Genomic DNA, 26170 nt, shown 5'->3' with positions numbered 1-26170 from the left:
TAGTGATTTTTTCCTTTTGGTATTGGAGGGTGAGTCTAGGATCTTTTCTCTGAACTATATTCTTAGCCTTTTAAAACTTTTATTTATTTATTTAGAGGCAGGGCCGTGTAGTTCAGGCTGGTCGTGAACTCACTGTAGCCCAGATTGGCCTCAAACACATAATAATCCTCCTGCCTCAGCCTCCTGAGTGCTGGGATTACAGGTATGTGCTGCTATGCCTGGCTTAAGTTTTATTTAGAGATAACATGTCCCAAAGTCACAGAGTTGTTCAGGCTGATTTGAAGTTGTGACCCTCCTGTGTCAGCCTTCACAGTCTAGTGAATTTTAAAATTTCAATTATTGTACTATTCAACCCCCGAGTTTCCAGTTGATTCTTTTAAAGATTCTTTCTTCATAGTGATGGTCTATATCTGATGAGGCATTGCCACATGTTCCTTTATTTCTTTAATTATTATTTCCTTTAGTTCCGGGGATTTGTGTGTAATGATTAGTTTTTACATTGTGGGGAGATGAGGGAGTCCTAAGTCCAGTCAGAACCAAAGTAACCAGAACAAAGGCCATGACCCATGGCCAAACCTGGGTTTTATTAATTCGTGAAGAGGAGAGTGGCTCAAGGTTAAGTGATTGTGAGAGTGGCGTGCCGTACAGGAGTACTGTGAACTGGGCTAGGTAGGAGGCATAATAGCACCTCTGTAGTATGCAGAGAGAGTACTGGAGGTTTTCAGTAACAGATGGTCAGTAAGTTCAGAGTAATGTGCACCACACAGTTTGAGGAAATATCTTGGATTTTGGGTCCACTGCTTCAGCTCTGATATCTAGCTTTTATTGCCCTGGGACTTCACTGTCTCTTTCATGAGGCTCAGTCCCAGCCAACCGTGCAGACAGCATGGTGTCTCTCAGCCTAGCTCATGCTTAGTAGTAGGGAGCTATAGGTGACCTGTTGCTTTGTTTCAAAGGCTACACTTTGGCGCCTCAGTTAGGCCCATTTGCATTTCTTAAAGCCGATTGAGGGCGTAGAGTATTTTCCTAACCAGCTTTGTATGTAACAGTACTAGGAAATAGAGGAAGGGCGAGCTAAAATGGAGACAAATTGCCTTCTTTCAGGGGGAGCCATCTTGGTGGCCCTCTACTGGTCGCTTAGATCTGCTGCCATTTTCCTTTCTACAAACATGAGTCCACTTGTTTTGAGTGTAACTTCACTATTTATTTGTTTATTTTTTGAGACAGGGTCTCACTATGTAGTAGTTCAGGCTGGCCTTGAACTCACTATGTATCAGACTGGCCTTAAACCCACAGTGATCCTCCTACCTCAGCCTCCTGAGTGCTAGGATTACAGGTGTGTACCACCATGCTTGGCCTCACCCTTTAAACTTACTTCACCTTTTAAACTTCATCAAACTTTGCCGCTTTTTCCTTACTGTTGTATGCACTGTCCAATTCTTTGTCTTTAATTGGATGAAACCATGAATTTGGGGGAGACAAGAGCCTTGAGTTCTTATTTGCACCAGCCTTCAGGGAACTGTCCATCTCATTGAGCTACAAGGGAGTGGTTTTCATTCAAATCAGCAGGTTTAGTAGGAGTGTGGATTAGTGGTAGAGTGTTTATCTAGTCTGCTTAAGGACCTCAGTTTGGTGTCTATCACCCCCACCCCAACCAACCAAATAACTAAATTTCACAGATTTTCATATTTTAAACAGCATTTTATTTATTTATTTTTGAGACAAAGTCTTGCTATGTGGTTCAGGTTGGTCTTGAGCTCACTGTGTAGCCCAGGCTGGCCTTGCACTTGTGACAATCTGTATTGGTTACTTTCTTTTCATTGCTGAGACAAAATACCTGACACCCAAAATTAAGGAAGGAAAGGTTTATTTAGCTCACAGTTTGTGGAGGTTTCAGTCCCTAATCAGCTGGCTCCAAGGCAGGATGGTGTAGCACAGGAATAATATTTCATGGCGGCAGAAGAAAGCATTGGACCGTGAATCACAAACTTTAAGAGCCTGCCTCATGACTGCATGAGGCTTGGGGGAGACATCTAAACACAAATCATGAGACAGTCCACCAGCTTTGGCCTTCCAAGTGCTGGGATTACAGATGTGCACCCCCATGCCCAATTAGATAGTCCCCCCCCCCCACGGGAATCAAACTCAGGGCCTCACACTTGCTAGGCAGGCAAGCACTGTGCCACTGAGTTCCATCCCTGTCCCTGTATAGAATTTTTGTAGATTTTAAAAATAATCTTTATTTTTTTAAACTTAGGCATATTTTTCAGGGCTCTAAGTGGTGTTTTTAAAAGTAATTTTCACCAACATTACTTGAAGTCCAACTCAAATAATGACAGTATGAAGATGCTCCACTAAACAGAGCAATGAAGTAATTATTAAAAGGAGAACATTTACATTGTTGCATCAGAAATGTTTTGTTGTAATCATTGGCTTCTGGTGGGGGGTCACCCCCCTTTCATATATTTTAAAAGGCTCTAACTGCAAATCATCTGCTAATCATAAACCGAGGAATTTTTGGCTTTTCATACTAAATTATCCATTGCCTGTGAGCACTGTGTATAGGTCTTTTGGGATTATACTCTTTTTTGACTTATTCATACTTGAAACAGTTCTTACCAAACATGGTTGATATTGCCTGTGGTAATACAATGTAATAACTTACTGTATTGCTCTACTATGGCCTATTTCAAGTTAGGCAGAGGCATTTGAATTGTTTCTAGTTTTTAGCTGTAACATACTGTTCAGCTCTAATCATCTTTGTTCAAATCTGTTTTTTCCTTTCAATGATCTTCTTAAGATGTGTTCTCCAATGTGATATTACTCAGGTTGAGAGTATGATTATTTTTATGATTCTTGACTGCTATTGCCAAATTTCTCGCTGGAAAGATTATATTTGTTTATAATATGCTCTCAGTGCAGAAATATATTTTCTCACAATCATGTTAGCATTGAATTTTGTCAATTTTATTCTTTTTTGCTTATTTTTTGCTTATAAATGTGTGGTGAGACTTTTAAAATATTTCTTTAATCATTAGTGATGCCACACATTTTTTATTGCTTGTTTAATTTGAACTTTTTTTGTACTAGGGATTGAACTCATGACTTTGCACTTGCCAGGCAGGGGCTTACACTGCTTCCCTGGTTTCCTGAGCTAAATCCCCAGCCCCTGAACATTTTTTTATAGGTTAACTCTCTGTGTTTTACAATCCCAACTTTGTTTACAGTTGTGACTGTGGGAATCCCTTTTCCTCTCTTGTGCTCACCAGAATTCTTTCTCTAAACATGATTCTATATATATCCTTAGTTGTTTGAAACAGATAAAATAGTAGTTGTTCACATATAGTGTTTTTGTGTGTGGTACTGGGGATTGAATGCAGTGCTTCATTTATGAATTCAAAATTAAAAGTTATTTATAAAATCAATTAAATAGAACCATGGAGTAATCTGATAAAATCAAATCTCAAAGTTTGGCAGTTGAAGTCTTATTTCAAAATCATCAGTTAATTCTTATTCTTTTAATTCTGTATTTTGGCATAATTTTAGACTTTCATTAAAGTTGATAGAGAAGTATAAAGAATTCACACATATCCTTTGCTCAAGTTTTCCAAGTGAAAATTTCCAGTTTTTTTTTTTTTCCTTTTTATCGGTACCAGGGATCGAACTCACAACCGCTTGCAAGGCAAGCGCTTATGCCGCTGAGCTAAATCCCCAGCCCCTTGATTTATTTATTTATTTATTTAGTCTTTTTCATCAGTACCGGGGATCGAACTCACGACTGCCTGTGCTTATGCTGCTGAGCTAAATCCCCAGCCCCCAAATTTCCAGTTTTTTCTATTAGATTTATTATTCTCTCTACATTTACTTTATACATATTATCTTTTAATCATTTGAGATCAAGATACAGGTACAATATCATTTTACCATTTTGCATTCTTCAGTATGCTAGATGTCGTGGTGCGTGCATACCTATAAACAAGGACATTTATGTATATAACCACAGGATAGTTATCAAAGTAAAAAATTAGCATTGACAGAATAGGACTACCTAACCTGAGATCTTATTTAAATGTTATTTGTCCCAATGAGACCAAAAATAAAGAGACAAAAATAAAGGCCTAAACAAAACTAAATGAAATAAACCAATATTAAAATAAGACCTCAAAAACAAAACAATACAAAACAAAACTAAACTAAAGCAACAGTGAAAAAGACTGTTAAAATCTGGTGACAACACAAAGCCTAAACAGACTTCTGGGAAGATGGTGGCATGGTAAACAGCAGAAAAAGCCTCTCCAAAATTGGTGTCTAGACTCGGGAATATATCAACGTGGACTCAGGAAGGCTCTGAAGTAAGAATTAAGCCCACAAGGATAGAAAAGAGAAAAGCTTCAATGAGAAGGAGGTGGCAGGCTGTGCTTTCTCCTTGGGCCTGGACTCAATGCAAGGGAGGGGCCACTCAAATCTGCAGATGCACAGTGACTGCTGGTGACCCCAGAGGCCTCCCCGAGAAGGTGCAACAGAACAGTGGATGCCATGGACTGCAGTGGCTAGTGACTGGTGTGAGTATGGATGTCCGATGGGAGAGGGTGACTGGCTGGGGGGTCCTCTGAGAGGGGCCAATTGAGTTGGAAACTCAGTACAACTGCTGGCTCTGTCTAGTGGTACCCAGCCAAGTTCAAGCTCACAGAAGATGCACCAACTGCTGCAGGCTGCAGGGGTCTGGTTCCAACCTTGTGGCCAGAAACCAGTGTGAACTTCAAGGGAAATAAAGGTGCAGGGTTTTGGGGACTATCCTGCCCCTGCCATAAAGCTACTGCTGGCTTGCTGGAATAAATCCACATGGATTTGGACTCTGCCCATGTTGTCCACCAGTTACAGCGGACACACACCTTAAAGTGCACCTTTTTTTTTTTTTTAAAGAGAAAAAAATTTCAAAACAGAACACTTAGTGGGTAATAATGGTATACACGTTGCATTTTGTTATCTTCAAATCAGTACTCGGTACAAGACATTTACATTTAATTGTCGAAACAACACTAGTACAAATTTTCAAGAGAAAATCAGTAATATAACTGTCTTAACTATCTTTTAGTTTCAGCTTCTCATACTAGTGAGACAATACAGCGTTTACATGTGTGTCTGATTTATTTCACTGATGTGCATGGTCTCAAGTTGCATCCATTTATCTATAGAAGACATCAGTATATCCTTTATAGCTGAGTAGTACTCCATTATATAAAAGTACCACATTTTAAATCCATTCTCAGTTGATGGGCGTGTAGGTTGTTTTCAAGATCTACTATTACAAATTGTGCTGCTATAAACATGGGTGCACATATACTGCTGTGGTATGATATTTTTAATTTTTCTGGGAAGATACACAGAAGGGGAATAACTGGGTCAAATGGGATCTTCAACTTGCTGGGATTATCCACTACCCTTCCATGAAGCTACTGCTGGCTTGTTGGGATAAAAGCACAAGGATCTGGACTCTGCCTATGTTGTCTACTAGCATAGCAGACACATACTTTGAAGTGAACCTTTTTTTTTTCTTCATTTCTTGTTCTTGTTTTTGTAAAAATATGAACATGATTCCTAGTTTTTTTTTGGTGGTGGTTGCTGTTATGTTCTTTTTATTTCTTCCTTTACTCTTTCCTCCTGTCTTCTGCTTTGTCCTCAAACCCTACTTCTACATGTACCCTGCCCCATTCACCTCCAAAAAGCTATACATACACTCAATTTGGGTGCTTCTTGGCATTCTCTTGCCTACCTTATCTACTAGTGACTTTTTTCTGTTCTTTCTAATAAACTACACACACACACACTCAGCCTTCTCCACCACTTATTGTTTTGTCATATTCTTCTGCTTCACCTCAGAACAAGGACCCCAAAAGAAGTGGTTACATCTTTGACACCTAACATGGAGCTTTTGTCTTTCCTATAGAGGTTAAGTGTGGTGGAAATGCCACATACACATTCTCTCTCTCTCTCTCTTTGTCCCTTTATATAAACCTAAGCAAGAGTGGGTACTCTGAAATTTTTTTCTCTTTAAAAAAGCATTAAAAGCTTTTTTAGAGCAGCTGCCACATGAATAGAAGAGAACAGCTTCCCACTACCTCCTGCTGAAACCAGTAGGGTTGTTAGCCAGACAGACAATTGGATTCCTTTCCAGATGGTTACTGTAGATCCTTGACCATGCCTACTCATGGTGGGGCACTTAAAGGCCCCCATTGGAAGCTGAATTCTGACAGCTCAAACAGGTAACCTGCAAAGAGGTCTCCACTTATCTGTTGTCCCCATTTGTACTATTTTGGTGGGGGTGAGAGGAAAAACACTGTTAGTGATTTCCAGATACTCCTTTTCCAGGGTGACTGGAGATTATTCTATTAGAGCCTCCTTTTAAACTTCTACCAATAGTCAAGCTACAAGTTTGGACTTCTATTTCTCTGGCAGTATGACAGATCTCCCTCTTCAGATATGTCTTGATAAATTTACTGGGCCAGGATCCTAACCCCTATTTTAGGCTCCCACCGTCTGTCCCAAAAGTTAGCCCCATCCTAACTTTCATAGATCTAATAGCTACAAAATATTCCCACTCTCCTGATTCACTGAGAAAGGTTTGTTAGGACAAAAGTCAATGTTAAAAGAGAGTCCCCATAGGCCTGTTTGTCAGACCAGTTCACTGAAAGCTGGAATACTTTTGATTGGCGAGCCATTTCTAAAGAAACTACACTATAACAGAACTTCTTGTGGGCTTCCATGATACATGGATGACACATAAGGGCACAGAGGTCAGGAGGAGCCTATTATTGCTCTTTATGGTAACCCTTTCTGTGTCTCCCAGACACAGGGTGTACTTTTATTTTTGCTCTTTTTATGCTTTTTTCCCCCCTCTTTGGCCGAAGTTCACCCTACAAAGCTAATTTTTCCTTCAATCCTTTACCCTTCACTTTTCAAATAAACTTTAGGTACTGTTTTTGCTTGTTTCATCCAATTCTTTGTTTGAGGCAAGAAGGACCCAGAGTACTTGAGAGCCATTTATAAAGAAACTACCAGAAAACAGGGTGTTGTTAAATCACTGTTACCCAGGCAGAGCTCAAAATTGAAATCTTTTTGCCTTAGTCTCCGAGTACAGGGCTTAAAGCCACTTATTTTGTAAAATGCCCTTCATTTTGGTTTCTGTTTGGCTATTAGATTTGAAAAGTGAAAAATTTTGGGATGTCCTAAATTTACATAGAGCCAGAGGTTGGAAGGGAGAAGGAATAGGGGCGATTAAATTATGGGCTGGAAGAGAACATCATTTCATGTTCCTGAACCCCGTCACACAATGCTCTAGGTGCCACAACATTCTGTTTACCATTCTATCGAATCTAGAAACAACAGTTATATTTATGGACTGCCCTCCTATCCCAAAGCTGTCCCTGACCTGTTCTGCCCTTATCTCTTGCTCAATGTTAACAGCTTATATCTTTCTTCCCCCAGGATTTTCATTATAAAAAACTCACTAGCACAGAGAATTTTTTTTTATAATGCGATTGAGGGTTGCAAGTTATATGTTATCTTGGGCAATTTAGAGTCTCCTGAAAAAAAAAAAAAAAGAAGCTGGGGATGTAATTCAGTACTCTTTGGGTCGAAGCCCCAGTACAAAGAAAGAAAAAACAAAGAATGAAGGAAAAAAAAAAAAAAGAAATGACTTATCTCTGGTTCAGCTGACATTTTTCCAACTGCTAAGCACCTGTGCTGCTAGTGTGCTGCAGGATTTGTCCCAGAACTGGTCTTTTCTTTTAGGCTAGCATCTGTAATAGGTTGATAAACTATTTTATTCCAGAGCTGTCTTGTTCTCAAGAGTTTTAAGAGATTTAAGATTATATATTTTTGGCATCAATACCATCATATCAGAGTGCACATAAGTTGGTGTGTTTTATTACTTATTTTTGTTGTTTTTGAGACAGGATCTTGCTGTGTAGTGGAGGTTGACCTTGAACTCACTCTGTAACCCAGGCTGGCCTTGAACTCATGATAAGCCTCCTCTCTCAGCCTCCTGAGTGCTGTAATTACAGGCATGTACCAACCATACCTGGCTGTCTTATTACTTTTGGTGAAACAAAGAGCTCAATTCATGATACCTGACAAAGAGCATGAGAAGAGCCCCAGAGGAAGAAGCCAAGGACCTGATATAGTCCTCAAGGTCATGCCCCCTTCGTCCACTTCCTTTAACTAGGCTTCACCCTTTATATTGCCCATTGAGTTAGTACCCTCACAATCTAGTCACTTCTTCAGGACTGTATCGGTACTGGGGATCAAACTCGTAAATTGCACTTGTTAGGCAGCGCTTATGCCACTGAGCTAAATCCCCAGCCCTTCAAGAATGTCTTAATTCATCAAGATTAACTGGCTTGTATACCTTGGGAGATTGAATTGTCCTAGCAATTGAGGAAGCAAGCAGGAGAAATGAACTAGGGTTAGAGGAGGCAGTGAAATAAAGGGTTGAACTAGGTTTAGAAGATTAGTTGGAGGTCAGTGACTTTGGAGAATAAGGCAAAGACCTTCCAAAACTTAAATGTGACAGAAAAATACTGAGTACTATGGACCTATGTTCTACTACCCAACTGGTGAAGATTGGTTTTAGTGTTTTCTTTTTTTTGTATTAGGGATAAAACCCAGGACCTGAACATACTAAACACCATACTAAACACTCTATCATTGTATCCACAAGCTTAGGTTTTTCTTTTTTAAAAATAATTCCTGGTATCTTTCTGAAGTACTGTTTGTCCTCTCTTCTCTATCCCCTTTACTATCTCCGTATCAATACTATGATGCATCTGGTCCATTCTCTACACTTTCACACCTATATTTTTCATAAGGTACAAAGCATGAAGCATATACTGTTCTATGTATCTGTTTATGTAAATAACTTTACAATATGCATACTTTTTGGTATATTGCTATGTTAATACTTCATGTAGTTAAGAGCTATTAATAGTAACAAATAGGAATCTTTTTAGATTTGTTGTAGTGTTTTATCATAGAACACTTTTTGGCTTATTCATTCATGTCTGTTGGATATTTCTGTTATTCATAACTTTTTTGTAAAGCCTCTCTTCCTAGACCATACCTTATTTGGCATACTTGTAAAAGTTTCTGTATTTTTCTAGATGTGAACTTTCTGAGTCATGAAATGCATATTTAAAATTTCATCATGTTGAATTGTCCTCAAAAGCAGCTGCTCTTTTTTTCTTTTAAAAATTCATTTTATTTCAAAGACAGAAAAAAGTAAATTAAAAGTGCAAAAAAAATATAAGTAGCTTTCTACAGCCCAAGTGCCATGTGTTTTTTTTTTTTATACAATGGAGTACTACTCTACTATAAAGGAGGATAAATTTGAGACATTTCTAGGTAAATGGATGTACCCTGAGACCACACTCCTAAGTGAAATAAATCAGACACGTTAACATATCACATTGTTTCACTGAGAAACTGAAAGGGTAAATAAGGACCAAAATGTACAATAGATATTCAGAAATAGGAAGAAAATGTTCAAATGGAAAGCAGAACAAATGAGGAGCTGGGAAAGGAGGGGAAAAGAAAAAAAGAAGGAAAAAATGAAAAAGCTTCGTTGAAAGGAGAGAAGGAGATTGGGGGAAAAGGAATCAAGATATATATGTATGGGTGCAAATTTCCTATGATGATTGTGATCATGATATATATCTAAAGTGCGCCAATAAAATTGTTTAAAAAAGTAGTTTTAGTTTTACACTGCCATCTGCCATCTCTTTCATTTCTCTTTCTGTTGAATGATCAGACCATAACTTTTTACTATCCAAGGAAAGAGTTTTTAAGTAGTCCTGTGAAAACGAAGAGCCAGAGGAGGGTCGGCATGGCAGTGGCTGAGTTAAAAAAGTTCAGGGTAATAGTTCCATAAAGGCAAAGTTATAGAATAACAAACTTACAGATATTTTATAGCAGAAGTTAAAAATCTCTTAGTGGCCATGTTCACGTTGCCTGCCACATAGTTAACTGGTAATTTCCATTATCCTTGACTGCTTCTAGCTGCTCCTCCCAAATAATGCACTAGGTCAACCTGCGTCTGGCTGTAATGTCTGTGTGTAAACCTGTTTACAACAGGCCTGCTTGACAACACATGACTTAATTAATGTAACCAATCATATAACAACCTACCACGAGCCTTGTGGCCATCTGCCACTTCCTGCTTGCAAAATGTAAACTAAACTCTACAGCTGGTCTGGTGAGCTAGAATTGATTCCCATCAGCCCGCTAGGGTAATACATCCTTGCCTTCCAAACTCCTTAGTGCGGAGCGGGTGCCCTGTTGTCATTCCTTCGTCTCCACTTCCATCACTGCAGAGCCCCAGTAAATGATTCAGCCCACGCGTATAATTAGACCAACTAGGACAGCTCAAGCGCCGTGGTGTACAGTCTCTCGCCCAGTAAGTCTTGGCAACGGCTCCCTCCCAGGGATGCAATTGGTTCCGAACTGCGCCTGCGCCCTGCGGGAGATCGCGTCTCCTATTGGTGCCCTCCCCGAACCGCCACCACCGGTCGGCGCGACCGCCGCTTCCGCCCTCCCGCGTCGGGGGGAGGGGTTCTGCATATTCGCCCGCGCCGGCCCGCCCTCTTCCTAACGCCTTGTGGCTCTCCGCCGGGCCCCTTCCGGTTTCTCACTCTAGGGGCGTCTCCGGATATCGAGGTAGGCCTCTCCAGACGCCGTGTAGGGTTCTGTGGGCGCCGGGGTGGGCTTCTTCGGACGTGGGCCTCTCACGATGCCCAGGTAGGCCCCTGGACGCTTCGGTGGGCTCCTGCCGCTCCTGAGGTGGCCTCTTGGGACGCCGTGGTGGGCTTCTCCCTCGGGTGCCGGGAGGCGGCCTGCGTGCTTCGCATTGCCGGGGTTGCCAAGTCCCGCTCGCTGCGGAAAGAGTTGTGGTTCCCCTTCGCTCTCACTGGACTCCCGGGACAGGCTGAGGCCTCGCGGACCTCTCCTGGAGTAACGGTGACCAGACTGCGCCGCCGATGGCTCTCCTCGCGCCCCGGATGGCTCTCCTCGCGCCCCGGATGGCTCTCCTCGCGCCCACAGCTTATCGTCTAGTTACTTTTGGTTGTCAGGTGAAATTTCTTTTCACTAGGTCTTTACCCCGGGAGGTGGGGGGAGCGTTTTTTGGAGATCTCTATTATCTCTTGCCGCTTAATGCCTCTAGAAGAACTGATGCGTTTCTCTTGCGTACTGTGACAGGCAGAGTTTTGAGCCTCCAGAAGGTGCATTTCTCTTGTGTACTGTGACAGGCAGCGTTTTGAGCCTTTTACACATACACGTTCACTTAGTCCTCACGACAGCCTTGTGAGAAAAGATGTACATCTTGTCAGTGATGGAGTTGGATATGAGTCCAGATATATATCAGTCCTCATTGTTTTTGCATTTAGTCACTATATCATACAGAAATATAAGTAACACCGAGGAAAAAAATGAAAAGTTATGCTCCCGCCTTTATATTTTCTGTCGTGGGAAGCAGTGCTTTGTAGTTGAATCAAGGAAAGTCTGGTTTTGAATTCAGATACATTGTTTAAATTCCCAGCAGAGTCATTTACCAGTTTATTAACTGTTTTAAGTTTGCTCACATATTAAGTATTGATGTGGATATTTATCTTGTATTATTGGGAAGAATAACCTTGGATGTGTATGAAGTATATAGACGGTGTTCAAGGATTTAACAAAAACTATAGTTATTGCTCACAGTATGTTTGGATTGTTTCTACATACTTGCCCTAAACTGAAGCCAAGTATAAACGGGAAAGCAAGGGTTTTTGTTTTTTTTTTTTGTGTGTGTGTGCATGTGTATGTATATATATGTATATGTATACAGGTAGTATGTATAGGTTTATGTTTACCTTTTTTTTCCCCAGTCACAAGCATTTAGACTCATTGTAATCAGTTGATAAAGAAACATTTATACCACATTTTATAAAATACTGGCTTGTTTAGGGGTAAGAGTCAATAATTTATAAAGAATTGTTCATAAACCCTGTATCACCCAAAGCTTTCCAAGCTGTTGTTTGGTATCTAGAATGTTAAGATTTAAAATTATTCTGTCAGTGATTGTTCAGATGGATCAAGGTGATGGATGTGGTAAAAGAAAATGACAAATAATACCCCAATTTAGGGATTTTTCAAGGACATCACCAAAAATGCTACCAGTGAAATAAATTCAATTCTCCATATCCAGTTGCTTTTGTTTCTGCTTTCTTCTAGAAATACAGTCTTTCTCACTATCATGCATGATCACTATTGGCTTTTAGACTCAATTCCTTTTTCACAGACAGTGTCATTCATTCTATCACTTTAATTCAGGTAAGGTAAAGACAAGTCATTATTTAGTGAGCTCTTCATCTTGAACAAGGTATCAGTTTAAAAAAACAAAACCAAACAAAATCAGTTAGGCTTGGTGGTGCATGCCAGTAATCCTAGCACTGGAGAGGCAGAGCAGGAGGGTTACCATGAGTTTGAGTCAGCCTGAACTACATAGCACCTGTCTCAAAACAAAACAAACAAGAAAAACCCCATAGAGGTTGATGGCTTGCTTGTTTAAGTTGGCCAATCCAGGCCAGGTGTGGTAGCACAGGTCTGTAATCCAGCACTCAGGAGGGTGAAGCAGGAGAATTGCCCCACGTTTGAGGCAAGCCTGGGCTGCCTAGTGAGTTCAAGGCCAATCAGAACTACATAGCAAGACCTGGTCTCAAAAAACACAAGCAGCTAGGGGTTTTAGCTCAGCAGTACTGGGCCTACTTGGCAAGGTTGTGAGTTTGGTTCCCAGTACCAAAAACAAATTTATGTGGAATTTATGTGGAAGCAGTACTGGAATTTTTATCTGTGGTATACATATAGTACTTTTTTATTAATTCCTCTAATGTGCTATGATTCTTTAAAGACCTATATGAATTCTACAATGGTTCCGTGTCAGGGAAAAGGGTATTTGTTTATATGCTTTTTAAGAAATTATCTCTATTTGGTGATATAGTTATTATTGCTACCAACTTTAAGCCTGTCAGTTTAAAGCCAGGAATGGTAGCAGGTATGTAATAACAGCATTAGGAGCCTGAGGCAGGAAGATGACCATGAGTTTGAGGTGGAACTGTAGTTCAAGGCCAATTTGAATTACATAATGGGACCCTGTTTCAAAAAACCCAAACCAACCAAAGGAAAACCTGTTAATGGTACAGGAATTATTTGACAGATTGAAAACACCTCATATAAGATATTTTCCTAAGGTATTATGATTTCTCTAGTTTTTTCCTATATTCCCTACTTTTGTGTCCTACTTATGGTTTTATTTTAGATTTAAGGATAATTGTATATTTTATATCTTCCTAATAAGTTTCTTGAGCTCTGCCATTAATTTTATCCTTCTGTGCCCTTGTGTGGCATTTGTTTAGGTTTGGGGAGTGGAACTCGGTCTTGTACTTGCTCACTATGCGCTCTACCACAGAACTCTAACCCAGTGCCTTTATATAGCATTTAATAAATTTATATGCTCATTCAACAAATATTTATGTGTGTATACCATTCATCAAGTAGCATTATGTGAGATAATGGAATATTACAGTAAAGTTTTAGAGTCAGAAGACAGAAGTATATAAGTGTCGTCTTTACCTTTCTGAAGCTCTGGTTCTTCAAAACAATTATATATACTTTTCAGTTTTCTCAGGTTTAGTTGATATATTCATCAAGTATATGTTATTGGGAGAGGATAGTGCCTGCCTGGCAAGTGTGAGGTAGTAAGTTCAATTCCCAGTTTTTAATATATATATATATATATATATATATATATATATATGTAATTTTATTGTCTGTGTGGTAGGGATGCTTTTAATTCCAGCTATTCTGAGGTTGAAGTGGGAGAATCCCAAGTTTGAGGTATAATTAAATTAGATCCTGTTGCAAAATAGAAAATAAAAAGTAGCTCAGTGGTAGAGTGTTCCTGGGTTTGATTTACAGTGCAGGAAAAACAAAAGAAATCCAAAAACTTCAAACTGATAAAGAGATGTAAATGGTAAGAGGAAAACATAAGAAGGTATAAAATTCACTTGTAAAAAAATTATGCAGAATGTCCTAATATAAGCATGTCCTAATAATAACATAAATTATTTGGTGTTTAATATAAAAACTAAGAACAATTAGAAAGTATAGTAACTACATTAATAAGAGATAGATAATGTAAAAGGATGTAAATTGAATATCATAAGTTTAAAATGTGCCACTTTTTGGCCTTTTGGTGAAAATCAGGTGTCATATTTGTTCTCGACTGTTTACTATCTGATATATCCTCTTATCTAGAGATAAAAGGGACATATTACAGCTGCCACCACAGACTTATTATAAACAACTATGTGTTAACAAATTTGATAACCTAGGATGAGTTCTTAAACATATTTACACCTAACCAAGACTGAATCTTGGAGAAATAGAAAACCTGTATAAAAACGTGATTGAGTTAGTAAAAATCTCTCATCAAATAAAAGCCAAGATCAAATGGCTTCATTGCTGAATTCTATTTTCGTTTTTTTTTTTTTATCGGTACCAGGGATCCAACTCACGACTGCCTGCTTGCAAGGCAGGCGCTTATGCCGCTGAGCTAAATCCCCAGCCCCTATTGCTGAATTCTACCAAGCATGCAAGAAAGAACTTATGTCATTTCCTCAAGTTATTCCAAACAACAGAAGTGAAATTTCTTTTAAACATATTCAGTGAGGCTTTAACACCATAATACCAAAACTGGAGAAGAACACAACAACAACAGAAAATTACAGGCCAATATCTTTAATGAACAAAGATGCAGAAGTCTTCAGTAAAATGATAGCAAACCAAATCCAGTAGCATATTAAGATTATTCACTGCAATTAGGTTGTACTCATATAAGGGATACAAGGAAGGCTCCGTATATGCAGATCCATAGATAGGATACATTGCTTAGCAGAATGAAGGACAGAAACAATATGATCATGTTAATAGATGTAGAAAAGACATTTGATAAAATTCAACATCCATTTCATAATAAAAATGCTGAACAAATCCATTATAGAAGGATCATACCTCAACATAAAAAAGGCCGTTTATAAAAAATCGACAGCTACCATTCTGAACAGGGAAAATATGAAAGCTTTTTAACACCTAAAACAAGATGAGGATGTCCACTTTCACTCACCACTTTTATTCAGCATAGTGCTGGAAGTCCAAGCTACAAGCATTCTGTTGAGAGAAAGAAATAACATCCAAATTGAAAGAAGTCAGATTGTCACTGTTTTAAAGTGATAATCACATATGTAGAAAATCCCAAAAATGTAAAGACTAGCATAAAAAACATTGCAGGATATAAAACCAAATTTTTTAATATACAACACAAAGTTGCTAAGAAAAAATCAAGAAAGCAGTCCCATTTACAATAAAAAAAAGCAACCCCCACCAAACCTCAACAACAAAAAGGCCTCATCCAAAGCAAAACAAAATAAAACAAAGAACAAAAAACAAAACTTGCTAGGAATAAATTTAAAAAGGTGAAAGATTTCTACAACGAAATTTATAAAACATTGATTAAAGAAATTGAAGAGAACAGAGAAATGCAGCATGACGTTCAGTGTTCATGGATTAGAAGCCTAAAATGTCTGTTTATGCAGATCAATTTACAAATTCATTGCTATTTCTTATCACAGGATCAGTGACATTCACAGAAATAGAAGAAAAAATCCTAAATTTTATTTGGAATCATACAATACCTCCAATAACTAAAGCCATCTTGAGAAAAAAAAAAAACCCAAAAAAACAAAAATAAAACAAACAAACAAAAAGCAACAAAGTACAGGAATCACTATTTGTCTTCAAAATGTACTACAAATGTGTCATCAAAACAGTATAACAAGGGAGACAAACAGACATTAGCCAATGGAACAGAACAGAGCCTGGAAGTAAACTCAAGAATCTATAGCCAACTGATTCATGACATGGGTACTAAAAATACACATTGGAGAAAGGACAGGTGTTTTGGTAAATACTGGGAAAATGGGGTATCCATATGCCGCAATAGAAAGTAAATTACTGTCTCTCAACAGTTAAAACAATTAGCTCTAAAAGGGTTAGAGGGGTTGGGGATTTAGCTCAGAGACTCAAGCACTTGCCTGGTAAGTGTGAGGTCATGAGTTTGATCCCTGGTACAAAAAAACAAAATAACAAAAAAATTGAGGACTGGGGATTTAGCTCAGTGGCAAGATAAAAGGGTTAGAGGAAGACTTAAAGGTAGGACTCAAAACAGTGAAATTAGTAGAAGAAAATATAGGGGAAACAACTCAGGACATTGGAATGGGCAAGATTTTTTTTGGACAAGACCCTAAAAGCACAGGAAACAAAAAAGTAAACAAATGGGGTAACATCAAGTTAAAAAGCTTCTGCATAGCAAAGGAGACAACAGTGTCTTAGTTACTTTTCTTGTTGCTGAGACAAAATTACTCAATGCTCACAAGTTAAGGGAGGAAGGATTCAGCTCAGTTTGTAAAGGTTTTGGTCCATAGTCAGCTGGCTCCAAGGCAGAGTGGCAAATGGCAGAGGAGCAACAGTTCATGGCAGCAGAAAACAGCAAAAGCAACAAGTGAGCAACAAGACTCTTTCTGTCCTTTATAGTGTATGCAGGTTAACTGCCCTACAGCAGGTGTAGCACTCCTACCCTTAATTCCAGCATTGGACCGTGTATCAGTCACAAACTCTTGGATTCAGCTACTCCTGAAAAATATGCCCTCCATAACTGCATTGGAGGCACATGTAGACACAAACAGTGAAGAAACAACCAATAGAATTGAAAAAAACACTTGCAAATAAATGTCTGACGAGTTAATATCCAGAATGTTGCAGAACTCCAAAAACTCAATAGTAACCCAGTTAACAAGGGAACTATATACATTTCTATATGCATTTCTCAAAGGAGGACAGTCAGAGCAAGAGACATTTTGGGGTCCTGCCATTAGCAAGGTGAACTGTGATACCAGCTGGGAGTATGTCAGTGGTCACAATGATAGAAAGTGTGTTCATTTTCAAAAAGTTGTTGAATCAGTGTGAAAACCAGAGCTTGTGTCTTCTGGAGGCCCTCACCCCACTAGTATATGATCAGCTTCTAGCTTTATATTTGCTCTGCAATGATATATTAAAAGAAAGTAAAAGAAAAAGTTGAGAAAGAGGAATTCATTACCAACATGGATAATGCTGTAACATGCATAGTACTGCAAAATGCGTAATGCGAAATACCATGTGCTATAAAATCTGCAAATACTGAACACTGGGGAATTTGGTCAGGAGAACAAATTATCTGGAGGTATATTTCCCTGGGATCTGTGTGACTGTCAGTGGCCACCAATAACCTGAGGTGGTCCAGTCAATCCCAAAAAGACCTAGAAATGCAATGGGCAGATGAGACTTCTGCCCTCAAGTGTGTATATTGACAATTGCTCCTGATTTATATATATATATATATATATATATATAAATTTTTTTTTTTTTAACCAGGAATTGAACTCAGGAGGCACATGCTCGTGACACTGAGCTATACCCCTGGCCCAATTGCCAGTGTTTTTGCAGCCTTTGTTGGCTTTCCTATAGAAGAGACTCTGAAAGATAGAACAAGGGTGCTCCACTGCAAATATGATTCTTCTGAGAAAGCCAGTTTCAGGAGCCTTGGATATTACCTTTAACAGGTTCAGTCCCTTATCACAAGCTGCCCCAGTTCTACCAATCCCTAGTGAACAACAATTTTCCAGGCTGACTTAAATTATAGAGTTCAGAAGCTACCTTGAGAAAACTTTAAGCTGAAGCAGAAATGTAAAATGTTTATTTTTAATTTACTGAATGAATGAAGTACCTCAGCATTACTGAGTTTGTGTAGAAGGGTTCTTTTTCCAGGCAGCATTTGTTGTTTCTTGAGTTCTTGGTGGTGTCCTTTCTTAGAGTAAGATGGAGTCTTAATATTACTTTAATTTGCATTACTCTAATGGCCAAACATGTTGAATATGTTTTCATGTACTTACAGCTATACAACAAATATTTGGTCAGGAGAACAAATTATCTGGAGGTATATTTCCCTGGGATCTATGTTATTTGCATTTTTTTCTTTGAAGTGTCTATTCATTTAAATTGACCATTTTGTTGTTGGGTCTTTTATTTTGGGTTTTCTAAATTTTTGCATTCTTTATATATTTTGATATTAGTCCTCTGATGAATAGCTGGCAAATTTTTTTTCCCTAATCTGTAGGTTGTCTCTTTATTCTGATGGTTGTTTGCTTTGCTGTACAGGGGCTTTTAAATTTGATATGATCATGTTTATTGATTTTTGGTGTCATTTCTTGTGCAGTTGGGTTTCTGTTTAGAAAGTTCTTACATATACCTATGTCTTTAAGAGTTTTACTTATTTTGTCTTTAAGAAAGTTAAAGTGTTCTTGTTCTAATATTTAGATTTTTAATCCATTTTGACTTTAGTTTTGTATAATGTGAGAGATACAGGTCTAGGTTTGATTTTCTGTATGTGCATATCCAGTTTTTTTCAGCACTGTTGGTTAAAGAGGCTGTTTCTCCTCCGGTGCAAGTTTTTAATTTCCTTTTTTTAAAATCTTTTTTAAAAATTTTATTTAAGGAGAAAAAAAAAGCAGAGAAAGGGTACAAGTTATACAGATTTACAGAAAAAAATAAACAGTAGGAAACCACTAGTTAATGGATTACATATTGTCATCTTAGAAATAATTGTTCAAGTCACAAAATTAAAGCTTGTAAAGTGGATATTCCAACAGTGAGACTGCAAACAGTTCTGTTCAATGATCCAACAAAACTCAGTGATATCATTATCTATCTTATACACTTAAATATACATTGATTTCCTTGTCCAAAATTATGTAGTTGAATGTATCCTGAGTTGTTTCTGGGTCCTCTTTTGTATATCCTTGATCAACATGTGTTTAAAAATTTTTTTGACACTTTTTTTTAAATCACTGTAACTTTGTGGTATAAAGTGTACCTTTTCTTTTGTTGCCCAGGATTGCTTTTGCTATTCTAGATATCTTCTGGTTCTATATAAATGTTAGAATTCTTTTCTCTTGGGGTTGGGGATTTAGCTCAGCGGCATAAATGCCTGCCTTGCAAGCAGGCAGTTGTGAGTTCGTTTCCTGGTACCGAAAAAAGACAAAAAAAACAAAAACAAAAACAACAATTCTTTTCTCTTAATTCTATGTAGAATGCTTATTTTGTGAGAATTGCTATTTTGATTGAGATTGCATTAAATCTGTATCAGTTTTGGAAATACAGTTGCTTTGTATATTGGTTCTTCTATCCAGGAACAAGGGATATCTTTCCATTCTCTGATGTTCTCTTCAATCTCCTTTTTTCAGAGCACTGTTTTTATTGTAGAAGTGTTTCACTTCATTGATTAGGCTAATTCTTAAGTATTTTAATTTTTTTCTTGATGCCATTATGAATGGTTTTATTTTCCTAGTTTCTTTCATGGTGGTTTTATTATTGGTGTACAGGAACACTTGATTTTTGTGTGTTGACTTTGTATCCTGCTACATTATTGAATACATTAGTTATCCTGTGTGTCTTTTGGTGGAATTTCTTTGGGTCTTCTATGTAGAGAATCATGTCATCTGCAAATGATGTTAATTTTATTTTTTTCTTTTTCCTGTACTTATTCCTTTTATTTCTTTCTCTTGCCTGATTGTTCTAGCTAATCTTAAACTATATTGAATAGGAATAGTGATAGTGACATCTGGATTTCAGAGGGAAAACTTTCAGCTTCTTCCCATTTAGTATGAACTGGCCATTAGGTTTTGCCATAAATGGCTTCTATCAAATTGAGATAAAATCTTATTGTAACTGTTTTTCTTCAGGGTTTTTAGCATAAATGAATTTTATCAAAGGCTTTTTCTGCCTCGATTGAGATGATCATGTACATTTTTCTCCTATTTATGTGCTGTTTGTTTCTTTTTGGTTTTTTGAGGAAGGGTCTCACTTTTTACTTCAGGCTGGCCTTGAACTCATGGTGTTGCCCAGGCTGGCATCAAACTTGTGGTGATACTCCTGTCTCAGCCTCCCAGGTGCTGGGATTACAGGTGCGTACCATCATGCCTGGCTATGTGGTATATTATGTTTATTGATTTGTGTATGTTGAACCATCCCTGCATCTCTGAGATGAATCCTGTCTGGTCATGATGTGTGCTCCGTCTGATGATTTGTTTCATTCTGTTACTGAAGATTTTTGCATCATTAAAGAGATTGGCCTGTGGTCATGTGTTTTAGTTGAGTCCTTGTCGGGTTTTGGAATCAGCAGTGTTAGTTTCTTTTTTCTTTTTCTTTTTTTTTTTTCTTTTTTTCTTTTTCAGCAGTGTTAGCTTCCAGGAATGACTCTGGGAATATTTCTTCCCTTTAAATTTCATTTAAAAAGTTTGAGAAGGGTTGGTGTTAGATTTTCTGTGAAATTCTTACTGAATTCAGCAGTGAATCCATGGACCTGCACTCTTCTTAGTTGGTAGGTTTTTGTTACTTCTTTGATTTCGTTATGTGATACTGGATTATTGAGGATTTTTTTTTTTTCTTCTTGGTTCAACTTTGGTAGTTCATACGTAGTCTAGAAATCTTCATTTGGTAGTTCATGGTCTAGAAATCGATTCATTTTTTATGAATTCTCCACTTTATCATAGTATAGATTCTTGAAGTAGTAGTAATCTTCTGGATTTTGGAAAGGATGGTTGTGACTGCTGATTGCATTGATTTGTGTCTTTTTATTTCCTTTTTTTGGGGGAAAGAAATTAGCTAGGGGATTGTCTATTTTGTTTATTTTTTCAAAGAATCAGCTCTTTGATTTGATTTTTTTTTTTAGTCTTAATTTCATTAATGTCTTGTCTGATCTTTATTTGGATTTGGATCATTTTTGTTTTCCTAGGACTTTGAGGTGAATCAGTAGACTGTTTATTTTGACTTTTTGTTTTTTCTGATGTGGAGATTCACAGCTTTAAACATCTCTTAAGAATGCTTCCATTGGCTTGAGGAGCTAAAGATGGTGGATCAGTAAGCAGCAAAATACAAATGCTGGAATAAAACATCCTGGAGAGGTCTAGACAGAGGGAGATGGACCCTCTCGACCCACGAAGAAACTAAAGGGAAAGTGGTCAAACCAGCAGTTGCCGAGCTACCATCAAAGCAGCGCAGATCCATGGCCATGGCACTCTCCTTGGAGTTACCCAAACTCAAAATTGTAGCGCGCTTGCCAGTAGAGCTGCGGTTGCACTGAGGTTGGGGTTGGAGAGCCCAATGGAGAAAGGAGCCAGCGTGGAGATGTGCACTAACCCGTGGTGAGTGCTTGGAATAAGACTCTCCCATGGGAAAGGGTGACCAACTGGATGACATGTTGGAATTGGGCAGGACGGGCATGAACAAGGAACAGCAGTGACTTCAGTTGGTTGCTTCCTGCCCAGAGCACATCGGTGGGATCTTCTTGGCCTGGGTCACGCCCTGGCCAGTACCCAGTGAGTTGTCCCAAACTGATTCCATATGTGCGGCACACACTATTGTGATGAAGAACCCTGTGGGTTGACTGGCTCTGAGCGGAGGGCCCAGTATATGCTGCCCCTGCTTGCATCTCAGTGACCAGCATCAAACTGGAGAGGGCAGAATTCCCTAGCCAGAGTGCTTCAGAAGAACCATAGTCAACAAGGAAAGGGCCTGGGACCTCCACTATACACCTATATGGAAGAAATAAAAAACATGACAAGAGAAAGAAATAAGAAAAAGCCCCCAGCCCCCAACTCTGTGCATATTGATCTAGTAGAGGTAAATACAAAAGAGATTGAGGCAGCAAACATGCAATATCAGACATGGAATCAGGGGACATAAAGATATCTTCGTGATCTTATAGATGAGCGCAAAATTGAAATGCTAATTCAAGTAAGGCAAGATATAATGAGATTAATAAAAGAAATGCTAAGCACCTCTCAAGACACGGATGAAAGAATGGAGGAACACAAAAAAAGGAGAGAAACATTTGATGAAGAATATAAACAAAACCTAGAATACATGAAACAAGTTCAAAGAGATTACCTGGAAATTAAAATCTCCATGGAAAGCTGGAAAAGTTGCCTCACAGAAACTAGAGATAGATTAACAAAGTTTGAAGATAGGTTTGCAATAGCTGATCCCGAAAGGAAAGATCTCTTAAAAATAACAAAGAAACAGGAAGTAACAGTACAAAGGCTAGAAGATGACAAGAGGATATATAATTTAAGAATAAAAAAAGTGAATGAAGAAGCAGGGGTAAGTACAAAGGAAATAAAAAGGCTATTCACAGAAATAATTAAAGAAAACTTCCCAAGCATAGGAAAAGAAACAACCAAAATAGAGCTACACCCAGACATATAATAATAAAGATCCCAGAAATTCATCACAAGAACAGAATATTAAAAACCATCAGAGAAAAGAAACAGATCACTTATAAAGGAAAACCCATCAAAATCATAGCAGACTTCTTGATACAAAGAAGAGCTTGGCGCTAAGTATTCCAAGCCCTGAAAGAAAATAACCCCCAACCCAGATTGATGTACCCTGAAAAACTGTCTCTCAGAATTAATGGAGAAACAAGATGCTTCCATGATAAAAGAGGAACTGGGAGAATTCGTGACCATCAGTCCAACCCTACAAAAAATACTGAAGGACATTCTAGAGAAAGAGGAAAAAAAAAATACTAGGATTTCAGAAACAGTGGCAGAGAGGCCTCAATGAATGGGGCAGATAGTGGAATGAAGGAGACAAGTAGACAACCAATGGCAGAAAAATAGCAAAAATGAGGCAGTGATGGTTGGCTATAATCTCTAACATAGATGGCTTTGATACACTAACAAAAAGAAACATAGGCAGACTAGATCAGGAGGTAGGGTCCATCGAGAAATATAATTAACCTGAAAGAGGGTTTATGGACCGAAAATCAAATGTGAGAAAACAATGCTCCATGTGACAGGGAACCAGAGAGAAGTAGGGGCAACTTGACCAGCACCTCAGATAGGTTGGAAAGACACAATACTTTAGTGCAGTAGAGAACTACTTAGCTATAATGAAGGAAAACTTTGAGGCTTTTGTAGGTAAAGAAATACAGTTCAAGATCAAGCTTAGGGGTAAACCACTTAAGTAGATAGCAGGCTGCTCCCCTACTCTAAAAACTAAAGGAGTTAATGGGACCCAAAATGTACAAAGCACCCTGAGAAAAGGAAAGGGGCGGAATTGTCTAAAAAGGAAGACAGAAGACATTGTTAATAGTGTATTAGGATTTAAAAGCCACGTTAGTCTTATCATTGTTTAGTTTGATTTTATTCTGTTCCAGTCTGTCTACTCGTACTAGATTTGAGGGCACAGACTGCTAACCCCAAAATAGCAGGATATACTATGGTAACTATCCTTAAATTCCTATTAACTTAACCTGAAATCTTGTATTACTTACATTGTCTTACTATGACTGATCTTATTTGAATCTGGTTGGTTAAATTGCTGGTTTTTTTGGTCTTTTTCCTTTTTATCGGTACCGGTGATCAAATTCACGACTACCTAGCTTGCAAGGCAGGCGCTTATGCCACTGAGCTAAATCTCCAGCCCCAAATTGCTCTTTTGTATTGACTTGATTTTATTTGAATCTGTTATGATTGATAATATTAAATCTGAGAGTATAGGCAATGACACTGAAAATGACAAAGATTCCCTAGGATATCCACTCAAGTTTGATCATTACCTGCTTCTGAAGTCTTATAATGTCTCCAATGTTTCATTTTTATTAATATTAATATTATGTATTGCTATATTCAGTTATACTATGCTTGGTGATATAGACAATTCTGTTGAAGATAACAAGAGACATCATAGTAACCATTTACATCACCTTCACTTTTTTGTTTCATGTTTTTCTAGAAATTTGTTGTGTTTTGTCTTGCTTTGTTTTTTCTCTCCAATACAGAAAGGATAGTTATATATGTAGAGATTCATGCATGTGTAGAACTTGTAAACAGTTTATGACAACTGATTATATAAACATGATGAACAACTACTTTGAAGAAAAGGAGACACTACAGTATCCAGTGCTGGCTCAATAGTGTCATGATGTGAAATCCAGCAATACTGTTATTCTTTGTTCTGAGTGATTTTAGTCTATTTTTTTTATTTTTATGTTTTGATTTTAGTCTATTTTGTTTTGTTTAATTTCAATATACGTGAAGGTATGGACAACTATTTTGAAGCGAATGAGAGACCATTGTTAACTTCCCTATTGTCTGGTCTTGAAGACCTAAAACGCCTGCATCATTCTGCTTGGATCAGTTTTATACTATGTTGTTTTGTATGAATTCACTGTATGTGAAGATAGGAACAGCTATTTGGAAGAAAATAAGAGAGATTATGATAGATAGTGAAGATCTCTGGTTGTCTTGCTTTGAAATTATCTCTTACATTGCTTTCTTATGTTGTTTTGTTGTGTTTAATTTTACCCTTTTTAAAAGAAAAGAATGCTTCTATTGGTGCACATAGGTTCTGGTAGGTGATACTGGCATCATTTGATTCTAAGAACTATTTCTTCCTTGTTTTTTTCTGTAACTGATCAATTGCTTGAATATTGTTTAGTTTCCATAGTTTCTTTTGCCATTACTTTCTAATTTCACTGCACTATAATCTGATAATATGCATTGTATAATTTTGATTCTTTGCATAAACTTGTTTTATGGGCTGGCATGTGGTCTGTTTTGGAGAAAGTCCCATGTGCTGCTGAGAAAATGTATATTCTATCATTTGGTGGAACACTCTGTGGCTGTCTATCAAGTCCATTAATTTGAAGGTTTGGTTCCATTGTATTTCTTTAGTTTTTCTGTAGTTGATCTATTTGTGACAGAGGGATATTGAGGTGCTCCATTGTAATTGTTGTTATCTGATTTTTGTAACCAGTAGTATTTGTTTTATATCCAGTAATATTTATGCTAGGGTTTGGTATATGTGTTTATAATTGTTACCTGTTCCTATTGGGTTGTTCCTTTACCAATTTTTAATGCCAGTGTTTCTCTGTTCTGATCATTTATGCCTTGAAATTTACTTTGTGTGAAAATAGGGTAACTACTCTGCATTTTTTAGATTCCTGATGAATGGAATATTATTTTCCAACCTTTGATTTTCAATCACTGTGTTTACTTTTGAATTAAATGTGTCTCTTGGGTCTTTTAAAAATTTTTTTGGAGCGGGTACCAGGAATCAAACTCAGGACCTTGCACTTGTCAGGCAGGTACTTATGCCGCTGAGCTATATCCCTGGCCCCTAAATGTGTTTCTTATATACTGCATATTTTTGGACTTTCTTTCTTGATCTATTTTGCCAATCTGTGTCTCTTTTTAAAAAAATAATGAATCATAAACTTTATTTCAAAATGTGTCACTAAGTATACATACATGTTAAAACAATGGCTTTTAAAATTTTGTTAATTTTGCTTCTTTTTACATAGGATATCATTACAATATAGAATCTATGCCTTAAAAAATACATACAAAGTTTTTTTCAGCAAACCAAGGCTAGATTGGGAATAGCACAACTGTAATGCATGTTAAGGAGCTGGATAAGAAGAAAAGAAAAAAGTTCCTACAGAAAAGGAAAATGTGACCTGAGTGGAAATGGTCTTGGACTCATGGATTCTGCCTTGGGATTTTGGCTATGGATTCCAGACTCTCCACCAATGATTTTGGATCGAAAAAGTTGCATGTGTGTAACCAACACAACCACAGCTGCAAATCAAAACTACAGCAAGCTCTGAACCTGACAACACACAGTCACCCAGCAGAGCCTGATGCTAACACTGATAAAGTTCCCAGCACTGGGTACCTGTGGACTACCCATAAGGAGACTGGGAAACAGTCTGCAACTCACAGACCCAGAGGCAGGCAGGAATAGGTGCTAGGGTCATGACACCCTTGGTGTCTGAGCCACACTGCAAAGTGGCCTCCTTTTCCTCTGGGGGTGTTTGGCAACCCTGGAGAAGTACAGGCTATGAGCTATATGGTATGGACCACCTGACCTGGGGCGGCCTCCTTTAAGACACTAAGGTCACATGCTAGGCTTCCTAATGCGC

General features: G+C 38.0%; 1 protein-coding gene across 7 annotated transcripts in view; it reads left to right on the top strand.

Moving 5' to 3' along the window:
* Positions 1–10524: 10524 nt before the first annotated feature.
* The window catches only part of Uimc1 (ubiquitin interaction motif containing 1), a 135030-nt gene continuing 119384 nt past the window's right edge, over positions 10525–26170 (top strand). For 4 of the 7 annotated variants that reach the window (XR_010041121.1, XM_063230835.1, XM_013156136.3 and 1 more), the window contains exon 1: positions 10525–10710. The gene's annotated coding sequence lies outside the window, so the exon portion shown is untranslated. The other 3 variants (XM_063230836.1, XM_063230833.1, XM_063230832.1) reach the window with 3 other exon arrangements.

The sequence above is a fragment of the Cavia porcellus genome, unplaced genomic scaffold, assembly GCF_034190915.1.
Source record: "Cavia porcellus strain 051 isolate PalLab524CR breed Dunkin Hartley unplaced genomic scaffold, mCavPor4.1 scaffold_19, whole genome shotgun sequence".
Classification (NCBI taxonomy): Eukaryota; Metazoa; Chordata; class Mammalia; order Rodentia; family Caviidae; genus Cavia; species Cavia porcellus.
This window is presented reverse-complemented; position numbering and strand designations above follow the sequence as displayed.